Here is a 4,808-nt window from a genome sequence, read left to right as displayed (position 1 = left end):
ACAAATAAAATTGAAACCCAGTGTACCTCTCCCCAACTGAATTCTCCGTCTTTTTCTATAGATTTAACCACTGTCTTAAATAAGTTTATTGTTCTCATACACACCTTTCTGCATACTACATATGTATGCATTACTCCTATGTATGCCTTTTACTACAAATAGATGTATCTATAATCAACCTAGTAATTTTGCATGTCTTTAAACTTCATATGTGCATGGTATCATAATGCTTTTATCGTTTTGGAACTAGGTTTCTCCTTTATCTATTCATACCTTCCACTACTGAATCTTTGCCCCTTGTTATAAGCTGAATTGTGTCCCCGCAAAAGACATGTTGAGGTCTTGACCCCGCAACCTGTAAATGTGACCTTATTTGGAAAGAGGGTATTTGCAGGTGTAATAAAGATCAGATGAGGACATACTGGATTAGGGTGGGCCCTTAATCCAATATGACTGGTGTCCTTATAAGAAGAGAAAGAACACAGAAACAGAGACACAGGGGAAAACACTATGTAAAGATGAAGAAAGAGAGTGGAATCGTGCATATACAAGCCAAATGAGGCCAAGGATTGACAGCAACCAGCAGCAACTAGGAGAGAGGCATGGAACAGATCCTTCCTCCGAGCCTCCAGAAGGAACCAACCCTGCCGACACCTTGCCCTCAGACTTCTGGCCTCCAGAACGGTGAGAGAATAAATTTCGGTTGTTTTAAGCCACCTGCTTTGTGGTAATTTGTTACGGTAACCCTAGGAAACTAACACATCCCTCCGGGAGGTCTTTGTGTCTCAGGCCCCTGAGAATTCTAGTGTCTTCCTCAGTCCAGATCTTACCATCCTGTTCAGTTTACCTGCAATAGTACCAAGTCAGTGAATTAAGGCTGGTCCTACTGTGGGTGTAGTTAAACGTTTCCCCCATTGCTCTAAAGCAGCAGTTCTGAAACTTTAGTGTGCTTCAGTAGCACTTGGAGGACTTGTAAAAACCTGATGGCTAGCAGCCTACCTTCAGAATATCCAATTCAGCAGGTCTGGAGCAGGGTCTGAGAATTTGCATTTCAAACATGTTCCCAGCAGACGCTGATGCTGCTGCTCCATGGCAGGTCACTAGCACCATCTGGTCTCCAGGCAAGCTAGGTCATCCATCAGTTTCTTTCAGTAACATATACTAGAGGCTGGGCCACCATCTCTATTGCCACACAAGTTGTTTATAATCTAATATTTCAATTTATTTGAGGCTGCTATAAAGGGATGTCAAACAGGCTTATCAACTAGTTGAAAGAAATCCCTTTCAATGACAGTAAGGTGGGCCGAAATAAATAGAACCAAGATACACTGGAGTCAGTGTTATTTATGTAAAAAAAATCGAACTCTGCAGCTTATTCATGTCAAACAAGCTTTTATTTTCAATGTGAACAATACTGTCAAATTTATCTGTCAAAGGTAAGAATAAAATCAGATGTCAGTTAATATCATTTTGGGATGTTGAACTTTGAAACAACATTTGTATTGTGGGCTAATGAAAACTAGAATATCCGTGAAGAAGAAATTCTTCTTTTCTTTAGCTGTCCACTTCTTTTTATGCCTTCCAACTGTAGGGTGGGAGAAGAGTCAATTAACAACTGTACACCAATAACATGCACCAGGGACTTCCTAAATAGGAGTCAATACTATGAACATCTGTTGGCTCTCTAAGGAGAAAACAAAACGTTTTCTTCTTGTAACCCAGACCCTTGGTTGTCAGGGTGCACATCATTTCATCACACCAACCTCATCTCTCTCTTGCCCACCACTATAAATGCTAGCTTTTGTTCTTGAAAGGCCACTCTGTGATTTAAATGTCTTTCCACCTTAAGGGCCTATGCTCCTTACACAAATCATAAATCCCTTATATTCCCAGACCTCTGGTTTCCGTATCTGTAAAATGAGAAAGAGGCTGTTATCAAACATCCACAGGTGTAAAAATTAAGAAAGGAAGAAAGAAAGAGTGTGATACTGCGAGAGAGAGAGAGATGAGAGAGAGAAAGGAAAAGATGAATGGGTAGAGGAAAGAGAAACTAAGACTGAATTACCAACTCAGTGATAGCCAATAATCTTACTATGGCTAATTTTCTTTTCTTTTGAAAAAAAAACTAAATTGAAGTAATATTTGTGAATTACTCATGAAATGCAGTCTTATTTGAAATCCTTGACTTTTACTACTTTGTAAGGAGTCACCTTCTCAAAGGCATTGTTATTCCAAGAGACTCCATTTGTGTGGCCAGGTGATGAAGGTACAGCTAGTGCACAGCTTGGTCGCTTTAGCTGCTTCTCCTGGTGGCCACTCTCCAAAAATATAGGTCTGTATATTTTAGACCTCTAAAAAAATATAGGTCTCTATTTCCAGGTCTGATAAATTTCCCATCTGTAGTAGTCTTAAAGCTACAGGACAAAGGACTTGCGCCTGTAAATGAAATACATTTCAGAACACACTTCCTTCTATACCATCTAGAATACAAGTACATTATTAACATTAAACTGTTTTTCCAAAACTAAATTTCATCAATTTTTTCTTATTTACTTTACAAAAATTATTAAAAACATGATAGATAGCTAGTGGGAAGCAGCTGCATAGCACAGGGAGATCAGCTCGGACCTCTGTGACCACCTAGAGTGGTGGGATAGGGAGGGTGGGAGGGAGATGCAAGAGGGAAGAGAAATGGGGATATAGGTATACTATAGCTGATTCACTTTGTTATAAAGCAGAAACTAACACACCACTGTAAAGCAATTATACTCCAATAAAGACGTTAAAAAGATAAAAAGTAGATTAAGGATGTAAACAAAACAAAACATAAAGCTGTTAGTAACAGGTATATGTCAGGAATGCTTGCACTATTCAATAATACCTGTATTCTCCAGAGCTGCCCTCTGCTGAGACCATACCCAGCTTGGGTCCTTCTTCTGGTTTCTCATTTCCATCCTCTTTCTCTTCATCAGCGTTTCCATACTGATGTTCACTCTCTTCTTTAGTGTCGAATGATACAGACTTTGGCATCACAAGGTGGTGGACAACATTTCCCGATTTAACATCAGCAGCAGAATCTAGTTCTCTGCCCTCGGGAGGATCTGGAGAAGAGAAATATGTCAGAAAATAAATAAAGAAATAAAAAGAATAGCTGGCCATGCTCCTACTGGTTGATACAACACTTCAGGGCCCTCATACTTCTGCTGCTTGACAGTTTTCACAACATTTTCCCCCTCTTTCCAGTAGATCTCACACACTGTGCTGCTGATTATTTCTCGCCCTTTGGAGAAGGGATCGAAATCATCTGATCCTGAGAGCATGTTTGTATGTTTCTGCCAGAACGTCACTGGAAAACGTTCACCCGATTTAAAGACAAATTCTACGGCGAAGCTCATTGATTCCTCAACCATTGAAAAGTGCCCCTGTGCCGTTTCATCATTTTCTCAGGTCATCCTACTGAGAATCTTTACGTTTTTAGAAGCCCGTCAGCCAAAAGTGAGGTATGCCATATGTTTGCCCCTCGGGTGGTAGAAGGCAGCATAGTTTTCTCAAGATCCTAAAGGTCTTTAGAGAACTGGGCTTCTACTTGTGCATATCGTGCCTGAAGGTTTTTGAGAGCTTTGACCCGCTGCCTAACCGCCAGAGGCCAGCGCTGAGCGCGACCTGCCTTTGAGGCCGATGCCCCAGCAGGGGCTGCAAGGGCCTGAGGCCTGGGCCGCCCCTCGCCAGCTTCGGCCCTGTCGTCAGGTCCACAGGCCCCAGCCTCCCAGGACTCGGAGGCATCAGCCAGGACCTCGCCCAACCAGAACTCGGCCTCCACTGCCGCCGCCGCTGGTTCCTCTGCCTTCTGGGATGCCGCCCCCTCTGCAGGTTCCCACGGCTCCCAGGGCGGGTTGCCCTCTGCCTGGCACTCGCCTTCCAGCATCTGGTCCCCTCTCTCTCCCGGCTCCCTGGGCTCCCAAGAGCAGCGCCTGACCACCGCGTGGCCGGCGTGCGGCCGGGCCAGGACTCGGACGTTATAATGAATACGGGGTCTAGAAGGGACCGGACCCGCGCAGTGGGGAACTCACAGATACCCGCGACCACTTCTGCGCCCTCCTCACCATCCTCCTCCTCCTCTTTGTCCACATAATTCTCGTCCTCTTCCTTGTCTCTGTCTCCCTCCTTCACCTCTTCGTTCTTCTCCTCGTCCTCTTTAGCCTCCTCTGCCTCCTCCACTTCCTCCTCTTCAGCCTCCTCCGCCTCCTCCACTTCCTCCTCTTTAGCCTCCTCCGCCTCCTCCACTTCCACCTCTTCAGCCTCCTCCGCCTCCTCTGCTTCCTCCTCTTCAGCCTCCTCCGCCTCATCCACTTCCTCCTCTTTAGCCTCCTCTGCCTCCTCCACTTCCTCCTCTTCAGCCTCCTCCGCCTCCTCCGCTTCCTCCTCTTCAGCCTCCTCCGCCTCGTCCACTTCCTCCTCTTTAGCCTCCTCTGCCTCCTCCACTTCTTCCTCTTCAGCCTCCTCCACTTCCTCCTCTTCAGCCTCCTCCGCCTCATCCACTTCCTCCTCTTTAGCCTCCTCTGCCTCCTCCACTTCCTCCTCTTCAGCCTCCTCCACTTCCTCCTCTTCAGCCTCCTCTACCTCCTCCACTTCCTCCTCTTTAGCCTCCTCTGCCTCCTCCACTTCCTCCTCCTCTTCTGCCTCTTCCTCCCCTTCTACCAGCTGTACATCCCAGTACTCCTCGACTATGGGCTGGGCAACCTCCTGCCCACCCTGCTCTTCCCAAAGGGCTCGCACCGCCACCTGTAAGTCCCTAGCGGTGGCGACCC

The 4,808-nt window shown here is 45.9% G+C and overlaps 1 long non-coding RNA gene across 1 annotated transcript; it reads right to left on the bottom strand.

Annotated features, from left to right (window-relative positions):
* Positions 1-1,380: 1,380 nt before the first annotated feature.
* On the bottom strand, positions 1,381-4,166 carry LOC117310258 (uncharacterized). Its single transcript, XR_004524433.2, has 3 exons — positions 4,104-4,166; positions 2,882-3,101; positions 1,381-1,585 (listed from the first exon to the last, which is right to left on the bottom strand). It is a non-coding gene; the product is annotated as an uncharacterized lncRNA (long non-coding RNA).
* Positions 4,167-4,808: the final 642 nt, after the last annotated feature.

The sequence above is a fragment of the Tursiops truncatus genome, chromosome X (genome assembly GCF_011762595.2).
Source record: "Tursiops truncatus isolate mTurTru1 chromosome X, mTurTru1.mat.Y, whole genome shotgun sequence".
Lineage (NCBI taxonomy): Eukaryota > Metazoa > Chordata > Mammalia > Artiodactyla > Delphinidae > Tursiops > Tursiops truncatus.
Note: the sequence above shows the minus strand (reverse complement) of the source record. Positions and strands in the feature narration are given on the sequence as shown.